The sequence below is a fragment of the Anguilla anguilla genome, chromosome 18 (assembly GCF_013347855.1).
Source record: "Anguilla anguilla isolate fAngAng1 chromosome 18, fAngAng1.pri, whole genome shotgun sequence".
NCBI lineage: Eukaryota > Metazoa > Chordata > Actinopteri > Anguilliformes > Anguillidae > Anguilla > Anguilla anguilla.
In genome coordinates, this window is record NC_049218.1 from 9,245,987 (window position 1) to 9,268,060 (window position 22,074).

Genomic DNA, 22,074 nt, shown 5'->3' on the forward strand with positions numbered 1-22,074 from the left:
CTAGCAGTGGTTTGATGGTCCTAGGCCCTATTGTCTGGGAGCTATTGAACATTGAAAGCGTTAGCCGGCTGCATTTTTTTCCGGTCGGCGGCTTAAAGTCAGGGTTGGAAATATTCGTGTAAAATCGCGCGGGGTGGTAGCGCCCGAAACATAGGCTCTGCTTCTCGGGACCGCTGTCTGTGAACACTCTAGCAGTGCTTTGATGGTCCTAGGCCCTATTATCTGGGAGCTATTGAACTTTGAAAGCGTTAGCAGGCTGCATTTTTTTCCGATCGGCGGCTTAAAGTCAGGTTTGGAAATATTCGTGTAAAATCGCGCGGGGTGGTAGCGCCCGAAACATTGGCTCTGCTTCTCGGGGCCGCTGTCTGTGAACACTCTAGCAGTGGTTTGATGGTCCTAGGCCCTATTGTCTGGGAGCTATTGAACATTGAAAGCGTTAGCCGGCTGCATTTTTTTCCAGTCGGCGGCTTAAAGTCAGGGTTGGAAATATTCGTGTAAAATCGCGCGGGGTGGTAGCGCCCGAAGCATAGGCTCTGCTTATCGGGGCCGCTGTCTGTGAACACTCTAGCAGTGGTTTGATGGTCCTAGGCCCTATTGTCTGGGAGCTATTGAACATTGAAAGCGTTAGCCGGCTGCATTTTTTTCCGGTCGGCGGCTTAAAGTCAGGGTTGGAAATATTCGTGTAAAATCGCGCGGGGTGGTAGCGCCCGAAACATAGGCTCTGCTTATCGGGGCCGCTGTCTGTGAACACTCTAGCAGTGGTTTGATGGTCCTAGGCTCTATTGTCTGGGAGCTATTGAACTTTGAAAGCGTTAGCCGGCTGCATTTTTTTCCGGTCGGCGGCTTAAAGTCAGGGTTGGAAATATTCGTGTAAAATCGCGCGGGGTGGTAGCGCCCGAAACATAGGCTCTGCTTCTCGGGGCCGCTGTCTGTGAACACTCTAGCAGTGGTTTGATGGTCCTAGGCCCTATTGTCTGGGAGCTATTGAACATTTGAAAGCGTTAGCCGGCTGCATTTTTTTCCGATCGGCGGCTTAAAGTCAGGTTTGGAAATATTCGTGTAAAATCGCACGGGATCGTAGCGCCCGAAGCATAGGCTCTGCTTCTCGGGGCCGCTGTCTGTGAACACTCTAGCAGTGGTTTGATGGTCCTAGGCCCTATTGTCTGGGAGCTATTGAACATTGAAAGCGTTAGCCGGCTGCATTTTTTTCCGGTCGGCGGCTTAAAGTCAGGGTTGGAAATATTCGTGTAAAATCGCGCGGGGTGGTAGCGCCCGAAACATAGGCTCTGCTTCTCGGGGCCGCTGTCTGTGAACACTCTAGCAGTGCTTTGATGGTCCTAGGCCCTATTATCTGGGAGCTATTGAACTTTGAAAGCGTTAGCCGGCTGCATTTTTTTCCGATCGGCGGCTTAAAGTCAGGTTTGGAAATATTCGTGTAAAATCGCGCGGGGTGGTAGCGCCCGAAACATTAGGCTCTGCTTCTCGGGGCCGCTGTCTGTGAACACTCTAGCAGTGGTTTGATGGTCCTAGGCCCTATTGTCTGGGAGCTATTGAACATTGAAAGCGTTAGCCGGCTGCATTTTTTTCCGGTCGGCGGCTTAAAGTCAGAGTTGGAAATATTCGTGTAAAATCGCGCGGGGTGGTAGCGCCCGAAGCATAGGCTCTGCTTATCGGGGCCGCTGTCTGTGAACACTCTAGCAGTGGTTTGATGGTCCTAGGCCCTATTGTCTGGGAGCTATTGAACATTGAAAGCGTTAGCCGGCTGCATTTTTTTCCGGTCGGCGGCTTAAAGTCAGGGTTGGAAATATTCGTGTAAAATCGCGCGGGGTGGTAGCGCCCGAAGCATAGGCTCTGCTTATCGGGGCCGCTGTCTGTGAACACTCTAGCAGTGGTTTGATGGTCCTAGGCCCTATTGTCTGGGAGCTATTGAACATTGAAAGCGTTAGCCGGCTGCATTTTTTTCCGGTCGGCGGCTTAAAGTCAGGGTTGGAAATATTCGTGTAAAATCGCGCGGGGTGGTAGCGCCCGAAACATAGGCTCTGCTTCTCGGGGCCGCTGTCTGTGAACACTCTAGCAGTGGTTTGATGGTCCTAGGCCCTATTGTCTGGGAGCTATTGAACATTGAAAGCGTTAGCCGGCTGCATTTTTTTCCGGTCGGCGGCTTAAAGTCAGGGTTGGAAATATTCGTGTAAAATCGCGCGGGGTGGTAGCGCCCGAAGCATAGGCTCTGCTTATCGGGGCCGCTGTCTGTGAACACTCTAGCAGTGGTTTGATGGTCCTAGGCCCTATTGTCTGGGAGCTATTGAACTTTGAATGCGTTAGCCGGCTGCATTTTTTTCCGGTCGGCGGCTTAAAGTCAGGGTTGGAAATATTCGTGTAAAATCGCGCGGGGTGGTAGCGCCCGAAACATAGGCTCTGCTTCTCGGGGCCGCTGTCTGTGAACACTCTAGCAGTGGTTTGATGGTCCTAGGCCCTATTGTCTGGGAGCTATTGAACATTGAAAGCGTTAGCCGGCTGCATTTTTTTCCGGTCGGCGGCTTAAAGTCAGGGTTGGAAATATTCGTGTAAAATCGCGCGGGGTGGTAGCGCCCGAAACATAGGCTCTGCTTATCGGGGCCGCTGTCTGTGAACACTCTAGCAGTGGTTTGATGATCCTAGGCCCTATTGTCTGGGAGCTATTGAACATTGAAAGCGTTAGCCGGCTGCATTTTTTTCCGGTCGGCGGCTTAAAGTCAGGGTTGGAAATATTCGTGTAAAATCGCGCGGGGTGGTAGCGCCCGAAACATAGGCTCTGCTTCTCGGGGCCGCTGTCTGTGAACACTCTAGCAGTGGTTTGATGGTCCTAGGCCCTATTGTCTGGGAGCTATTGAACATTGAAAGCGTTAGCCGGCTGCATTTTTTTCCGGTCGGCGGCTTAAAGTCAGGGTTGGAAATATTCGTGTAAAATCGCGCGGGGTGGTAGCGCCCGAAACATTAGGCTCTGCTTCTCGGGGCCGCTGTCTGTGAACACTCTAGCAGTGGTTTGATGGTCCTAGGCCCTATTGTCTGGGAGCTATTGAACATTGAAAGCGTTAGCCGGCTGCATTTTTTTCCGGTCGGCGGCTTAAAGTCAGGGTTGGAAATATTCGTGTAAAATCGCGCGGGGTGGTAGCGCCCGAAGCATAGGCTCTGCTTATCGGGGCCGCTGTCTGTGAACACTCTAGCAGTGGTTTGATGGTCCTAGGCCCTATTGTCTGGGAGCTATTGAACTTTGAAAGCGTTAGCCGGCTGCATTTTTTTCGGTCGGCGGCTTAAAGTCAGGGTTGGAAATATTCGTGTAAAATCGCGCGGGGTGGTAGCGCCCGATAACATTGGCTCTGCTTCTCGGGGCCGCTGTCTGTGAACACTCTAGCAGTGGTTTGATGGTCCTAGGCCCTATTGTCTGGGAGCTATTGAACATTGAAAGCGTTAGCCGGCTGCATTTTTTTCCGGTCGGCGGCTTAAAGTCAGGGTTGGAAATATTCGTGTAAAATCGCGCGGGGTGGTAGCGCCCGAAACATAGGCTCTGCTTATCGGGGCCGCTGTCTGTGAACACTCTAGCAGTGGTTTGATGATCCTAGGCCCTATTGTCTGGGAGCTATTGAACATTGAAAGCGTTAGCCGGCTGCATTTTTTTCCGGTCGGCGGCTTAAAGTCAGGGTTGGAAATATTCGTGTAAAATCGCGCGGGGTGGTAGCGCCCGAAACATAGGCTCTGCTTCTCGGGGCCGCTGTCTGTGAACACTCTAGCAGTGGTTTGATGGTCCTAAGCCTCTATTGTCTGGGAGCTATTGAACTTTGAAAGCGTTAGCCGGGTGCCTTTTTTTCCGGTCGGCGGCTTAAAGTCAGGGTTGGAAATATTCGTGTAAAATCGCGCGGGGTCGTAGCGCCCGAAACATAGGCTCTGCTTCTCGGGGCCGCTGTCTGTGAACACTCTAGCAGTGGTTTGATGGTCCTAGGCTCTATTGTCTGGGAGCTATTGAACTTTGAAAGCGTTAGCCGGCTGCATTTTTTTCCGGTCGGCGGCTTAAAGTCAGGGTTGGAAATATTCGTGTAAAATCGCGCGGGGTGGTAGCGCCCGAAACATAGGCTCTGCTTCTCGGGGCCGCTGTCTGTGAACACTCTAGCAGTGCTTTGATGGTCCTAGGCCCTATTATCTGGGAGCTATTGAACTTTGAAAGCGTTAGCCGGCTGCATTTTTTTCCGATCGGCGGCTTAAAGTCAGGTTTGGAAATATTCGTGTAAAATCGCGCGGGGTGGTAGCGCCCGAAACATTAGGCTCTGCTTCTCGGGGCCGCTGTCTGTGAACACTCTAGCAGTGGTTTGATGGTCCTAGGCCCTATTGTCTGGGAGCTATTGAACATTGAAAGCGTTAGCCGGCTGCATTTTTTTTCCAGTCGGCGGCTTAAAGTCAGGGTTGGAAATATTCGTGTAAAATCGCGCGGGGTGGTAGCGCCCGAAGCATAGGCTCTGCTTATCGGGGCCGCTGTCTGTGAACACTCTAGCAGTGGTTTGATGGTCCTAGGCCCTATTGTCTGGGAGCTATTGAACATTGAAAGCGTTAGCCGGCTGCATTTTTTTCCGGTCGGCGGCTTAAAGTCAGGGTTGGAAATATTCGTGTAAAATCGCGCGGGGTGGTAGCGCCCGAAGCATAGGCTCTGCTTATCGGGGCCGCTGTCTGTGAACACTCTAGCAGTGGTTTGATGATCCTAGGCCCTATTGTCTGGGAGCTATTGAACATTGAAAGCGTTAGCCGGCTGCATTTTTTTCCGGTCGGCGGCTTAAAGTCAGGGTTGGAAATATTCGTGTAAAATCGCGCGGGGTGGTAGCGCCCGAAGCATAGGCTCTGCTTATCGGGGCCGCTGTCTGTGAACACTCTAGCAGTGGTTTGATGGTCCTAGGCCCTATTGTCTGGGAGCTATTGAACATTGAAAGCGTTAGCCGGCTGCATTTTTTTCCGGTCGGCGGCTTAAAGTCAGGGTTGGAAATATTCGTGTAAAATCGCGCGGGGTGGTAGCGCCCGAAGCATAGGCTCTGCTTATCGGGGCCGCTGTCTGTGAACACTCTAGCAGTGGTTTGATGGTCCTAGGCCCTATTGTCTGGGAGCTATTGAACATTGAAAGCGTTAGCCGGCTGCATTTTTTTCCGGTCGGCGGCTTAAAGTCAGGGTTGGAAATATTCGTGTAAAATCGCGCGGGGTGGTAGCGCCCGAAGCATAGGCTCTGCTTATCGGGGCCGCTGTCTGTGAACACTCTAGCAGTGGTTTGATGGTCCTAGGCCCTATTGTCTGGGAGCTATTGAACATTGAAAGCGTTAGCCGGCTGCATTTTTTTCCGGTCGGCGGCTTAAAGTCAGGGTTGGAAATATTCGTGTAAAATCGCGCGGGGTGGTAGCGCCCGAAACATTAGGCTCTGCTTCTCGGGGCCGCTGTCTGTGAACACTCTAGCAGTGGTTTGATGGTCCTAGGCCCTATTGTCTGGGAGCTATTGAACATTGAAAGCGTTAGCCGGCTGCATTTTTTTCCGGTCGGCGGCTTAAAGTCAGGGTTGGAAATATTCGTGTAAAATCGCGCGGGGTGGTAGCGCCCGAAGCATAGGCTCTGCTTATCGGGGCCGCTGTCTGTGAACACTCTAGCAGTGGTTTGATGGTCCTAGGCCCTATTGTCTGGGAGCTATTGAACTTTGAAAGCGTTAGCCGGCTGCATTTTTTTCCGGTCGGCGGCTTAAAGTCAGGGTTGGAAATATTCGTGTAAAATCGCGCGGGGTGGTAGCGCCCGAAACATAGGCTCTGCTTCTCGGGGCCGCTGTCTGTGAACACTCTAGCAGTGGTTTGATGGTCCTAGGCCCTATTGTCTGGGAGCTATTGAACATTGAAAGCGTTAGCCGGCTGCATTTTTTTCCGGTCGGCGGCTTAAAGTCAGGGTTGGAAATATTCGTGTAAAATCGCGCGGGGTGGTAGCGCCCGAAACATAGGCTCTGCTTATCGGGGCCGCTGTCTGTGAACACTCTAGCAGTGGTTTGATGGTCCTAGGCCCTATTGTCTGGGAGCTATTGAACATTGAAAGCGTTAGCCGGCTGCATTTTTTTCCGGTCGGCGGCTTAAAGTCAGGGTTGGAAATATTCGTGTAAAATCGCGCGGGGTGGTAGCGCCCGAAACATAGGCTCTGCTTCTCGGGGCCGCTGTCTGTGAACACTCTAGCAGTGGTTTGATGGTCCTAGGCCCTATTGTCTGGGAGCTATTGAACATTGAAAGCGTTAGCCGGCTGCATTTTTTTCCGGTCGGCGGCTTAAAGTCAGGGTTGGAAATATTCGTGTAAAATCGCGCGGGGTCGGTAGCGCCCGAAACATAGGCTCTGCTTCTCGGGGCCGCTGTCTGTGAACACTCTAGCAGTGGTTTGATGGTCCTAGGCCCTATTGTCTGGGAGCTATTGAACATTTAAAGCGTTAGCCGGCTGCCTTTTTTTCCGGTCGGCGGCTTAAAGTCAGGGTTGGAAATATTCGTGTAAAATCGCGCGGGGTGGTAGCGCCCGAAACATAGGCTCTGCTTCTCGGGGCCGCTGTCTGTGAACACTCTAGCAGTGCTTTGATGGTCCTAGGCCCTATTATCTGGGAGCTATTGAACTTTGAAAGCGTTAGCCGGCTGCATTTTTTTCCGATCGGCGGCTTAAAGTCAGGTTTGGAAATATTCGTGTAAAATCGCGCGGGGTGGTAGCGCCCGAAACATTAGGCTCTGCTTCTCGGGGCCGCTGTCTGTGAACACTCTAGCAGTGGTTTGATGGTCCTAGGCCCTATTGTCTGGGAGCTATTGAACATTGAAAGCGTTAGCCGGCTGCATTTTTTTCCGGTCGGCGGCTTAAAGTCAGGGTTGGAAATATTCGTGTAAAATCGCGCGGGGTGGTAGCGCCCGAAGCATAGGCTCTGCTTATCGGGGCCGCTGTCTGTGAACACTCTAGCAGTGGTTTGATGGTCCTAGGCCCTATTGTCTGGGAGCTATTGAACATTGAAAGCGTTAGCCGGCTGCATTTTTTTCCGGTCGGCGGCTTAAAGTCAGGGTTGGAAATATTCGTGTAAAATCGCGCGGGGTGGTAGCGCCCGAAACATAGGCTCTGCTTCTCGGGGCCGCTGTCTGTGAACACTCTAGCAGTGCTTTGATGGTCCTAGGCCCTATTATCTGGGAGCTATTGAACATTGAAAGCGTTAGCCGGCTGCATTTTTTTCCGGTCGGCGGCTTAAAGTCAGGGTTGGAAATATTCGTGTAAAATCGCGCGGGGTGGTAGCGCCCGAAGCATAGGCTCTGCTTATCGGGGCCGCTGTCTGTGAACACTCTAGCAGTGGTTTGATGATCCTAGGCCCTATTGTCTGGGAGCTATTGAACATTGAAAGCGTTAGCCGGCTGCATTTTTTTCCGGTCGGCGGCTTAAAGTCAGGGTTGGAAATATTCGTGTAAAATCGCGCGGGGTGGTAGCGCCCGAAGCATAGGCTCTGCTTATCGGGGCCGCTGTCTGTGAACACTCTAGCAGTGGTTTGATGGTCCTAGGCCCTATTGTCTGGGAGCTATTGAACATTGAAAGCGTTAGCCGGCTGCATTTTTTTCCGGTCGGCGGCTTAAAGTCAGGGTTGGAAATATTCGTGTAAAATCGCGCGGGGTGGTAGCGCCCGAAGCATAGGCTCTGCTTATCGGGGCCGCTGTCTGTGAACACTCTAGCAGTGGTTTGATGGTCCTAGGCCCTATTGTCTGGGAGCTATTGAACATTGAAAGCGTTAGCCGGCTGCATTTTTTTCCGGTCGGCGGCTTAAAGTCAGGGTTGGAAATATTCGTGTAAAATCGCGCGGGGTGGTAGCGCCCGAAGCATAGGCTCTGCTTATCGGGGCCGCTGTCTGTGAACACTCTAGCAGTGGTTTGATGGTCCTAGGCCCTATTGTCTGGGAGCTATTGAACATTGAAAGCGTTAGCCGGCTGCCTTTTTTTCCGGTCGGCGGCTTAAAGTCAGGGTTGGAAATATTCGTGTAAAATCGCGCGGGGTGGTAGCGCCCGAAACATTAGGCTCTGCTTCTCGGGGCCGCTGTCTGTGAACACTCTAGCAGTGGTTTGATGGTCCTAGGCCCTATTGTCTGGGAGCTATTGAACATTGAAAGCGTTAGCCGGCTGCATTTTTTTCCGGTCGGCGGCTTAAAGTCAGGGTTGGAAATATTCGTGTAAAATCGCGCGGGGTGGTAGCGCCCGAAGCATAGGCTCTGCTTATCGGGGCCGCTGTCTGTGAACACTCTAGCAGTGGTTTGATGGTCCTAGGCCCTATTGTCTGGGAGCTATTGAACTTTGAAAGCGTTAGCCGGCTGCATTTTTTTCGGTCGGCGGCTTAAAGTCAGGGTTGGAAATATTCGTGTAAAATCGCGCGGGGTGGTAGCGCCCGAAACATTGGCTCTGCTTCTCGGGGCCGCTGTCTGTGAACACTCTAGCAGTGGTTTGATGGTCCTAGGCCCTATTGTCTGGGAGCTATTGAACATTGAAAGCGTTAGCCGGCTGCATTTTTTTCCGGTCGGCGGCTTAAAGTCAGGGTTGGAAATATTCGTGTAAAATCGCGCGGGGTGGTAGCGCCCGAAACATAGGCTCTGCTTATCGGGGCCGCTGTCTGTGAACACTCTAGCAGTGGTTTGATGGTCCTAGGCCCTATTGTCTGGGAGCTATTGAACATTGAAAGCGTTAGCCGGCTGCATTTTTTTCCGGTCGGCGGCTTAAAGTCAGGGTTGGAAATATTCGTGTAAAATCGCGCGGGGTGGTAGCGCCCGAAACATAGGCTCTGCTTCTCGGGGCCGCTGTCTGTGAACACTCTAGCAGTGGTTTGATGGTCCTAGGCCCTATTGTCTGGGAGCTATTGAACAGTTGAAAGCGTTAGCCGGCTGCCTTTTTTTCCGGTCGGCGGCTTAAAGTCAGGGTTGGAAATATTCGTGTAAAATCGCGCGGGGTGGTAGCGCCCGAAACATAGGCTCTGCTTCTCGGGGCCGCTGTCTGTGAACACTCTAGCAGTGGTTTGATGGTCCTAGGCCCTATTGTCTGGGAGCTATTGAACTTTGAAAGCGTTAGCCGGCTGCCTTTTTTTCCGGTCGGCGGCTTAAAGTCAGGGTTGGAAATATTCGTGTAAAATCGCGCGGGGTGGTAGCGCCCGAAACATAGGCTCTGCTTCTCGGGGCCGCTGTCTGTGAACACTCTAGCAGTGCTTTGATGGTCCTAGGCCCTATTGTCTGGGAGCTATTGAACTTTGAAAGCGTTAGCCGGCTGCATTTTTTTCCGATCGGCGGCTCTAAGTCAGGTTTGGAAATATTCGTGTAAAATCGCACGGGATCGTAGCGCCCGAAGCATAGGCTCTGCTTCTCGGGGCCGCTGTCTGTGAACACTCTAGCAGTGGTTTGATGGTCCTAGGCCCTATTGTCTGGGAGCTATTGAACATTGAAAGCGTTAGCCGGCTGCATTTTTTTCCGGTCGGCGGCTTAAAGTCAGGGTTGGAAATATTCGTGTAAAATCGCGCGGGGTGGTAGCGCCCGAAACATTGGCTCTGCTTCTCGGGGCCGCTGTCTGTGAACACTCTAGCAGTGGTTTGATGGTCCTAGGCCCTATTGTCTGGGAGCTATTGAACATTGAAAGCGTTAGCCGGCTGCATTTTTTTCCGGTCGGCGGCTTAAAGTCAGGGTTGGAAATATTCGTGTAAAATCGCGCGGGGTGGTAGCGCCCGAAGCATAGGCTCTGCTTCTCGGGGCCGCTGTCTGTGAACACTCTAGCAGTGGTTTGATGGTCCTAGGCCCTATTGTCTGGGAGCTATTGAACATTGAAAGCGTTAGCCGGCTGCATTTTTTTCCGGTCAGGCGGCTTAAAGTCAGGGTTGGAGATATTCGTGTAAAATCGCGCGGGGTGGTAGCGCCCGAAACATAGGCTCTGCTTCTCGGGGCCGCTGTCTGTGAACACTCTAGCAGTGCTTTGATGGTCCTAGGCCCTATTATCTGGGAGCTATTGAACTTTGAAAGCGTTAGCCGGCTGCATTTTTTTCCGGTCGGCGGCTTAAAGTCAGGGTTGGAAATATTCGTGTAAAATCGCGCGGGGTGGTAGCGCCCGAAACATTGGCTCTGCTTCTCGGGGCCGCTGTCTGTGAACACTCTAGCAGTGGTTTGATGGTCCTAGGCCCTATTGTCTGGGAGCTATTGAACATTGAAAGCGTTAGGCGGCTGCATTTTTTTCCGGTCGGCGGCTTAAAGTCAGGGTTGGAAATATTCGTGTAAAATCGCGCGGGGTGGTAGCGCCCGAAGCATAGGCTCTGCTTATCGGGGCCGCTGTCTGTGAACACTCTAGCAGTGGTTTGATGGTCCTAGGCCCTATTGTCTGGGAGCTATTGAACTTTGAAAGCGTTAGCCGGCTGCATTTTTTTCCGGTCGGCGGCTTAAAGTCATTACATTTACATTACATTACAGGCATTTGGCAGACGCTCTTATCCAGAGCGACGTACAACAAAGTGTATAACCAGAAACCAGGAACAAGTATGACGAAACCCCTAGAGAGAAGTACCGGTCCAAGTACAGGGAACAACCGCATAGTTCAACTTGGACCCTGGTGGTTAAACTGATTAACACTAACAACGAGAACGGCCACAACGCAATCTATGGAAAAATAAATAAAAATACAAGTAGTCGTTAAGACTGGCGCATCAACTAAGTCACCTATTAAACAGCTGCCTAGTTACACCCCTAAGTTTAGTCATTTACAGGGGGGGAAGGGAGGGATGGGGAGAGGTGCAGCCTGAAGAGGTGGGTCTTCAGTCGTCGTTTGAAATTGTTCACAGTCTCAGCTGTTCTGACCTCCACAGGGAGGTCATTCCACCATCGTGGGGCCAGAACAGACAGGAGACGTGTTCTGGAAGTGCAGGTGCGAAGAGGGGGAGGTGCTAGGCGTCCTGAGGTAGCAGAACGGAGGGATCTGGCTGGCATGTAGGGTTTGAAAATCTTCTGAAGGTATGCTGGGGCTGATCCCTTGACTGCCTGGTATGCTAGAACCAATGTTTTGAATTTGATGCGAGCTATAACAGGCAGCCAGTGGAGGGTAGTGAGCAGGGGAGTTACGTGGGAGTGTCTGGGGAGGTTGAAGACCAGACGAGCCGCAGCATTCTGGATGAGCTGCAGGGGTCTGGTGGCAGATGCCGGTAGTCCAGCCAGAAGAGAGTTGCAGTAGTCCAGGCGGGATAGAACCATTGCTTGGACCAGGAGCTGGGTTGAGTAGGTGGTGAGAAAGGGGCGGATTCTGCGGATGTTATATAGGAAAAATCTGCATGCCCGGGTTACTGCTGCAATGTTGTTGGAGAGGGACAGCCTGTTGTCCATCATCACTCCGAGATTCTTGGCGCAGGGTGATGATGTCACTACGGTGTCCCCTAAGGAAATGGAAAAGTCGAGGAGGGGAGAGGATAGAGCAGGAATAAAGATTAGCTCCGTCTTTCCCGGGTTGAGCTTCAGGTGGTGATTGTCCGTCCAGCTCTGTATGTCCCTCAGGCAAGCGGAGATGCGGGCGGGGACCTGTGAGTCCGATGGGGAGAAGGAGAGAAAGAGTTGTGTGTCGTCGGCATAGGAATGATAGGACAAGCCATGGGCAGATATTACAGGGCCAAGGGATCTGGTGTACATGGAGAAGAGAAGGGGACCAAGGACTGAGCCCTGGGGAACTCCGGTAGTGAGGGGACGTGGTGGTGATACCTTACCCGCCCAGGCAACCTGGAAGGAGCGGTCAGAGAGGTAGGACTCAATCCAGTCAAGGACTGTGCCGCGGATCCCTGATGCTGCCAGGGAGGACAGGAGGGTAGAGTGGTCCACAGTGTCAAATGCAGCGGAGAGGTCTAGAAGAATCAGGACAGAGGAGAGGGAGGCTGCTCGTGCGGCATGGAGTGACTCACTGACCGAGAGGAGTGCAGTCTCAGTCGAGTGGCCAGGCCTGAAGCCAGACTGGTGGGGATCAAGCAGGTTGTTCTCAGAGAAAGTGTAATACAATACACAAATATTCGTTTTATAAACATACTTTGACATGTCATTGTAGTGCATGCACCATATTCCCACCAGAACCCATGGCAAAGGCATAGACCATTAAACAGTTAAACACCAAGCTTTTAATTTCTAGATGCCCTCTAAACATTCCCCAATATGGAACTGTCAGCTGTACCACCTTATGAAACGAACATGTCACATCCATACAAAAACTTTTCTCATGATTATATTATGTCATTCACTTATTTTCCCAGCAAGGCATAAGCAGCATTCCACCACCTGTCAAAAATATTAATTATGTCACTGTCACTGTATGTACTGAAGACAGCAATAAAATAAGAGCGACATTGACAAACAAGTTCTGCGCGTTCTCAGATTCCCGTGGTTGGCCGTGGCGTCTCTCGAGAGAGCACGGGGTGCTGCGCTGCCGTTCGTTCTGACCATATCGGGTTATCCCTCAGAATCCCGCGAGCGAGACAGAAATTTGCAGCGGTAACGCGACCGACATCGCGCGCAGCCAAGACCCCGGCCCATTTCCCGGCTACTGTGACGCCGGCATTTTGGAGTTCGGGACACAATCATCCCAGAAGAGTGACTCGCACTGTCACCGTTACGGTGATTCATCTTTCGTAGAAGGGTGACACTACATACATAGTTCGATCTGTTTATGGTCACAGATTAACACATTGAATTGTTTATTTATTTGCTGTTGTAACTGCAATACGGATAAGCTTATAATGTTTTCATTAACAAGGTGCTACCTGTACCAACATCTGAGGGTATCCACCCTATTCCTGCCCTACAATTCTTAAGAATGTCCTCCCAGTGTCCTTGTAATAAGGGGCACCAGAATGGGGCAGGGTTGGGGGGAGGGATGTTGCTTTTTTTAACCCCCACATTTTTGTTTTTAACATCGCCAAGTTTCTTGCTATAAATTCTCACTTCTCCCAGTATTATATATCCACAAACATACCAGGGAAAATATATGGTTCATGGATTAGGAGGGGAAAATACAGAAAAACTTTTTCTGTCTCAGGTGGAACAGCAGCTTAGCATGGATAAAGCAGATCTCAGTCACTTTAGCCATTTCAGTTTTGGGGTTTGACTTTGTCTTTCCAATACGAAAACATCCAGGCATGGTATATGCTATGAGCGTTCAAACAACCGTCACCAGGATTAGGGTGCAGAAATTCATATTGTATAGCGCTAAAAATAGATGTATTTGTGATTAGGTTATAATTGAAATTATAAATTGGAAACAGATTCCTATCAGACATTTACCAGGTCCACTGTTTGAATGCCATTCTCAAACTGAAAAGTCTTTCGAGTGAGGTCAGAAATAAATATGAGACAGGCGTGCCATTTCTCAGCCTTAACTGTGTGATCACAGACTGTTGATCAGCTGTTAGAGAAGATATTCAGACTAATAAATAGGCAAGACAGTCCATCACCACCGTAAATAGCAATACTGTCAGCATCTTGCGCCTGCTCCTCAGTTGTGTAGCCTACATCTCAGTAGAGTGACCTTGAATCACCTGCTCAAGAACAAACTTTGTTTGGCATCTCCTGCCCACCGATAGTCAATGTCATTGAATGAGTTTAATGGTTAAATTGTTATAAGAAAAGGCCAGAAAACGTTCCTGAAGGCACAGCAAGCTTTCCTGGATTTCCTGAAGAGCCCTGCGTGAGAAATAAGGCATTATAACAGCAAAATGAGAAGATCTGCTGTTCAAAGGCAAACATTAGTCATTAGCTAATATGTGAGGTTTGTGGATATTGCATAAGGAGCTCTTCAAAATATGGTGGGCTAATGTGTCCTTTGCTGACGGTTCCTGTCTTCAGTGAGGTCGCACCACGTGTCTGTCTGCCTCCGGAATGTGGCCACGCCCAATTCTGCCGAGCGGACGCGGTCGCTCGCATCCACGCCGCGCGTGTGTCCTTCCGTCACGCGGAAGCTTGTGTCTTTCGGAAAGCCGTTCCCCGGCAGGATACATCGTGGCACGGTACCGCTCCCAATGACAGCCGGGCGGCTTAGCCAGTTTCCCCCGATTCAGAGTGCCCTCGGGAGAGCGTGACCCGGTGTAGGAGGCGTTAGCGTCCTGGTTAGCGAGGACGGTATCGATGTCACTCGCAGCTGATTAAAACAGTGTCACTGCAGCAGCTATATAAGGCTTACTGGATTGGCACAGGCTAAGTCCAGTATATTTCTACACAAGTATAGTCCTTAACATGTATAACATCAACATGTTATTGTATAGCAGTATACAATAATAAAAAAGATATACTATAGTAATATTTTTCAAACTGCCCCCAGTTCCGTGCTAACACTATAATTCTATATCTGTTATTTCTGGGTGAAAGTTTGCTGACATCCTCAGAGAGAATGAAGCTGAAATGTAGAGGGTGGGGATGGAGAAGGGAACCAGAGAGATGTGTCAAGAGATGGCCAATGATTCTGCTGTCCAGACCACAGTGGGAGGCTTGTTCTACCACTGGGAGGGCAGAAAAGACAGGCATCATGTCTGGCCAAAACAACGGCACAGGGAGTGGATAGCCAGTCATCAACATAAACATGAACCCTTAAATACTGACTATAATCACATTTTATGACAGCACTGGTAGAGTCTACTGCCTTTATGGTCCTGTTCCACATGGGCTTTGAGATACAGAAAGTGGAAACGACCGGTGGGCCTCTATAAAAATGCCGATGTGGCAAGCTCCGCCCCTGTGAGACTAATGCCGACTGCCCTGGGACAAGATCCGAGCTTCTGTTTGACACAGCAGGGCATTTCCTAATCCCCAGTGAAGCCGGTGATGATGGTGATGATGATGCTCAAAATAGAACCATGTCACAATACCCTAATATGACACCTTGTGTGTTTCTCTATACACGTCTTGTGATGTAGGTTTTGAGTTACATTGCACCGTGTGGCCCAAGCAAAGGCAGACTAAATAATAACTGTAACTTGAATGGCTGGATGTGAGTGAATGACTGTGACTGAATGGCTGGATATGAGTCTAGAACAGATGCTGTTTAAGTTTAATAGACATTTCCTTCCATTTTTTTTTCAAGATTATTGTTCTTTTCAGTTCATGTTTCTTTACAAAAGCTTTTAGTGTAAGTACAGTCCAGAGCAGTGAACTTCTCACACAGTTCCTCACTGAGGAATCTGTAGAAAGTGCTCCTGCCAGTGAAGAAGTGCCCCTGTAATGCATACCCACATATCCCACACTTACCCTGCTGCTCTTAGCTCAAGTGAGACCTCTCCAAATATAAACGCTGTATGTCTGCCGGCTCGCTGCAAATGCGCGCAGGCTTGCACGACCGCCGCGCAGCATTTGGCACGGGTGACGCAACCCGATGCAATCCGGAATGCCGGAAGTCGGTTAGTAGCGTGCAGTGACAACGGCTTCCTCCTAAAGTGGTGACGATACGTTCACCTTGTCGGCTGGTTTGTAATCTGGAAATCCATCTCGTGCAGTGGGGAGGCTCAATCACAACCTAGAGTTTCTCAGCGTCAGACTATGAGTGATCTGGTGATAACTTTTTTTAAACTGTCTCTTAACGTCCACCATCCAGCATTGAACATATTTTTGTTGACATCTGAATATGCTTTTAGACTACATTAAATTATATGTTAAATTCCACAACATGCTGTAATTTTAGGACACTTGCTATCAAGGAAATATGTGTCATGGAAATGTTGTACAGTACTGTGCAAAAGTCTTAGGCACCCTAGATATAAATATAACATATAGTATATATTTGGTCGTATATGTTTATTTTTTGTTTTCTTTAGTGTGTCAGTAGAAAAGAGCAAATTTGGGATTTCCAAACATGAATTTTCCAAAAAATGAAATTTTACAGATACATTTTTGTATTTTGTTAAATAAAGTAATATTTTAAGTAATAGATTACTTTTCAGATAAAAACTTGATAAAGGGTCTCTGGGATTACCTGGAGAGCCAGAAGCAAGCAAAACAGCCAAAATCTGCAGACGAACTGTGGCAAGTTCTCCAAAATGCTTGGAACAACCTACCAGCTGATTTTCTTATAAAACTGCTGGACAGTGTACCTAAGAGAATTGATGTAGTTTTAAAGGCGAATGGTGGTCACACCAAACATTGATTTTATTTAGTTTTTAACTATTTACTGTTTTTTATATTATTATTTTTTTGATATTTATAACCTTTCATTTCATTATTTTTGAAAGCATGTTAGCTGTACAACATTTTCTTTTTTACAGGTGCCTAAGACTTTTGCACAGTACTGTATATTTTTCATTTGCCTCAAAACTGCTGGTTTTCTTTTTACCTTCCAGTTATACATTATTTGCATATTTTACATATATTTATCCCCAATCATTACATTTTCTCCCAGATTGGAGTAGCCAAACACAACTGTTGGCTTTTGTCTCATAGCTGCTGCATGCTCCTTTTAACCCTTTGGATAAAAGCGCTATATAAATGCAGTCCATTTACCATTTAGTAGTTTGTTTGGAATGGTTTCACAACATTCTAAGTCAGTCTTCTAGCCACTAGTTACATAAGCATTAGGAGTGTTCAGTTAAGAACACCCAAATCACCTATTTGTGACCTCACAGCTTAAAGGGTTCATTGGGGAGGATGCTGGCAAGCACAGGAGTCATCCAAAACATGTTTGGCCTGAAGTCGCTTCTCAGTCTGTAGTCCCCCAGCTCAGCTGGGTAGCCATTGGGTCAGTGGACCAAGCATTCTGTGCTGGCGGAGACTATGTGCCCATGGCTAGCGTTTTTCGCAGGATCCACGACCAGACAAGTCAGCTTTGACGTCTTCATAACTCCGATGTGTCTGTACAGATTAAGCCGCATTGAGTTCCTTGTTTTCTGTGGCACTGTTGCTTTTGATTGGTGAGCTGATGACAGCCAAGTTTCCCTAAAGAGTGAACAGCGAGGAGAAAGCGTGCTCTCGTGTCCTTCTGAGCGCACTGTAAACTGTGGGGATATTTTTATTTGCAGACTGGCCGGCTCCCATGTTTTCGCATGCTTTAAAGGGACTGGTCACTTTTAGAATATGTGTATCCTCGCTATTATTTATAAAATTATTCCCAGTGCAGTAGGCTAATTCAGTACTCTCACAACAACAACAACAGCAACAATGGGGACCAGCCAATCAGAAACGAGCAAGGCAACAAATTTGACACCGAGGAGTGCAATCCTAAAAAAAAAAAAAAAAAAAAAAGTGAATACAAGCTGAGCGGGAAAAATAATGGGAACCTCTTTTCTTATTCAAAATGCTTCGGTTTCAAATTAAATTGTATGATTGAAACTGAATGATTCAAATCTGGGGCCACAATAACAGCTAGCCAAGCCAGAGACCTACATGATTTCCATGTCATCCTCCGCAGCACAGGTGTCAAACTCCAGTCCTGGAGGGCCGCAGTGTCTACTGGTATCAGTCATCGATTGGCTAAAGAACCCACATGCCTTGTTCTCAAGGCCTTAATTGGCAGCTGATTAAAAGGAAACCTCAAACACCCGTAGACATTATGGCCCCAAGGGAATTTAGTTTGACATCCCCACTCAACAGGTTATTGCAGTTCATAGAATTCCCTCCAAGCTCTCCTCATGTCATCCTGGCAACAACAGTGAGCGCCGATTGGCTCTGGCTAACAAAAGATTCTAACAACATGCTTGCTGCATTTCCTCTTCGGCTACAGAAAGAGCATGTCCCATAAACAGAAACGCTAAAGTACTTCCGCTGTCAGTTTACGTCATGGTCTGTGTCTAATAAAGTGCAAATCCAGACTGAAGGGTCCTCTCTTCTGCACCAAGTCCCTTTAGCAACAATTAATTATGTCTAAAACCATGCAGTCTTATTGGCTCATTGGTCAAATGTGAACCAATAGAATGTGGCCATGTTGCTCCCTGTAAAATGTCCAGTGTTGATTCAACTCTTAACAGATACTATTTGGTCCCACTCTGGAATGTGTCGAATTAAATTACGTTGGAGTTGAATTAACACTGGACATTCTACTGTGTGCCTGTGTGAAATGACAAATGGCCTCTGTTTATCAGTAACATCAGCCTTCCCTGGGCCTCTAAGCTAACTGTACCAGTTTGTATTATGCACACACTTATCATCTGCAAGTATCAATATGTAATACTGTGTTTTGTAGTTGTCCAGTCACCTTTGGTATGTTCTTATTGTACGTAGCTTCGAATAAACGTGTCTGCCAAATAAATGTAATACTCACATACTCATCATTTAACAAACGTATAATAACTCTCATGCAAAGCATCAAAGTTCATTTACTAAGTTTTTTTGTGAAATATTGCGCATTATCCCTGTAAAATAAACTAAATAAAATAAAGTTGAAAACTAAAGGGTTCACTGTGTATGTAATGCCCAAATAATGTACGTATGACCTTCAGATATTCCATTCAAACATCAATGTGCACCGAGCCAACTGCAAACGTTGGTTGGCACAGTGACTGTGTGTCCTTCTCCATGTAACACATTCCTACTGGATTTTTTCCTGCCAAAGAGAGAGACCAGCACATTTCAAATGCAAACTGGTTTTAGTAACTCAATCCAAGGGCAAATAAACCACCAATGGAATCATCTAAACCTGTTCCTGGCTCCAGCATCCTTGTCAGGACATTTTCACAGAACTAGGTTTACCCAGCGGACAGTGCTTGTTTGTTTTTCCAGTCATGGGACATTGACAGGGAAAATGAGATCATGTCTGCTCTGACACATGAACATGCATTGTGATATCTATCAGGTTATACTGGGACCTGGTGCAGGAATTTCAAAGAGCCCACTTGACTGGGTTCCCTAATTATTATTATTATTATTATTATTATTATTATTATCAACAATAATAGTTTCAGTGACAGAGGCTATAACCATGCCAGTGACAGCTGTGGTCAGTAGTCCTGTATGATCCCACATTTCCCCCATTGCTTCCCTGGGTCAGCCGTAGGAATTGTGAAGGCCTTCTGGGTAATGCCTGCCGTGGTCCAGTGGGCGGAACATAGCATGGGAAAGAACCGGCCCGATAATGTCAGGCGGTTTAAAGGTCCACTCTGGTGCTGTGAGGTCCTTCCCGAGTTTGTGCAGGATACTGCTGTAATGGGGCTTGCCTGTAGCTTGGGCTTGGGGCACAAATGTTTATGATAGTTATACTTTGTCCATATTCCACGGGGGACCAGGGTAATTATATGTCTAAAGACTGGGAGTGGATGACACCCCCCCCCCCCCCCCCCAACCGCTGCAGCTGTCTCGACTCTTCAGGGTTCTCCACACGTGCCTCCCCTGGGTCAAATTCTGTGTTTAATAAAGTGCCCTCTGACACCCAATCCACATCATTTACATTGTGACCCATTTATTTTTATATACATAATGATGCACCACATAGGGAGAATAATAAGAAGAAAGATTCTCTCAATAGAGAAGCTATACTATATATTACGACAATGCATAACACTATATAGTTCTACATAGTAGTGCAGAAGATTATGTAGTTTTAGACAGGTGAACAAGAGAATCTGTCTTTTCTGCAGTTTCTGCTGATGTGTCAATCATCTGAAAAGTTAGTTTTAATGCACTTAAATTAATCCTGACTATCTATTTCTGCATCTTTTAAGAACTCTTTTTTAAATGGCTGAATTCAAAATTTAGCTCCTCCCTCTCCCAGTTTCACTGCTAAACTGTCTCATATCCAGGCCCCTCCCAATTTTTGCATTTCATTTCTCTTGAACAGCACACAAACAATGTTTGTCATTGCACCAAAAATTTTTTTTGCTATGTCTATACATAGCGATTTTCCATGATGTAATGCCACTAAGGTCAGAGCTATGTCCATACGTAATATTTTTCCGTAAGGTAATTTTACTAAAGTTATACTTGTGTGTATACATAGTACAGTTCCGTAACTGTTGGGCAGTTAACAATGTTCCCCTGGATACAAGGTTCACGTAAGAAGAGTCTTGACCATGTGCACAGTGATGTGTCAGTGTGGGTCAGGATAATTTCTCTAAGTTTTGAAATGCCCACCCATGCAAATAAGATTAAAAACATATGGGGTGGTTTGCAATGGATCAGAACGATATAATGTTCTCTTCGCTGACCTAACAATTCAACGTCAGACAAAGGAGGGGAGAATTAATTTCAAGGTTTTTTTCATGCTTTTCAGTACGGATGAACAGCTTCATCTTTGTCATCAACATATCAAGGTTGAAACTCTTCATTTGCTTCATTGTGTTATGAATGTTTGCTTTTGAACAAACTATAACGCAGCACATTTTTTTCTGCAAGAAAACAAGTCATTCATGCCGTGTACAGTGAGGTTTATGAATATAGGACATGGCAAACAAAAATCTGTGTTCTCCACATGGAAAGTATATGTTTTCAATTCACTACACCACCATACACCATATTTATAATTTACCTGGCTTTACTATGTTGTGATTATGATCTGCAAAACTTTGACGTTTGCACTTATATAGAATACGTATTGCAAGTTTCAAAATGACATGTTTAATGATCCTCTGGTCTTGAACTTGAAACCAACTTGATTTGAGGAAATCTTGCCTTTAAAAAATAATCTTCTACAGCTGTATATCATTTAGGTCATTACCATCTATAACGATTTATAGATGGAAATGACCTCATTATGATCAAATACATTCCTTTCACACATCTGCTAGAATAATTGTACAAATGCAGAATTGTACCTACTTACATTTTATTTGATACCAAAAAATATTACAAAGAAATATCCAAATTGTATATACAATTGCCTGATACATTTATTTGAAGCTAATGTTTCTTTACCTTGAACTTCCATTCACTCAAATTATTGATAATATTTTTAATTTAACTGTTTGTTTATTATTAAGAATATGTTTGACTGTGAGCAATGAGGTTATTGAATCTTGAAAGGTTATTTTGGAAGGTGTGGTTCGTTGTTTGCCAGTCCAGGGTGTATTCCTGCCTCTCACCCAATGCATGCTGGGATAGGCTCCAACACCCCCGTGACCCTGCCCAGGATAAGCGGGTATAGATAATGGATGGATGGTTCTCTGGCAGTGACCATGTGAAAACTGCAGTTAATGTGGCACCTCTTTGGCCAGGGATGGATTTGAGGCACTGACTATTTTATAGGCTGCTACCAAATCACATAAACCACTAAAAATACCACAATAGCACAGGACAATAGAAGTATACACACCTCTGGGATTTGTGCATCATATCATAGCCTATGTGTATCTGCCAGTGAAACCATTCGCACATTATATTTCACATTTAGGAAATCCACCCAGGCCTAGAAGCTTGCCAATACTGGCTCATTATACTTGAAGATGCCACATTTTCCACAAATGCAAACAAACCAAAAGCTTCCGGAAACTGTTTCCACAGAAGTGGGGGGTCCAGTGTCCACTGTCAGTTAGTGTAACATCACTCAACAGCTTTGGAATTATCTATGCAGGGTAGAGTTGTTGCGGTCTCTCTTTGTTTATGGGGGGTTTTACTGGAGTTATGCAGCCTTATCTATGTCAAATCGAGTAGTGTGTGGTATATCTGTGTCTGGGGTGGTGTGCGTGTGCGAGTGCGAGCGAGAGTGCGAGCGAGAGTGCGTGAGTGCGTGTGTGTGTGTAAGTGTGGCAGTATTTATGTGTGCACTTTGAGAAGTATGTGTCCGTGTGTGGCTCTGTGTGGCTGTGTGTAAGTGTGCGCATTTTCACTCTATACATGCAAACCGTTGTGTTCACAAGGATGCGCCATTTCCTGTATGTCTCCAACTCCAGTCTACCTGTCCTTTCTGTCCTTCAAAGGAATATTCTGTAAAACACCATTAACCCTTTGAAGAGTAGGTTGGCAGAGGGGGTAACTACAGTGGCTCGTGCCGATGCCCCTTTGTCCTTCTTGGCTGAAATGCCCCCTGGACCAAATAAAAAATATTATTGTTATTGTTGTGTTGTTGCTGCTGTTATTGTAATATTTATGATTACTGTTATTAAACATAATAAAATAACCGTAGTCATTATAAAACTAAA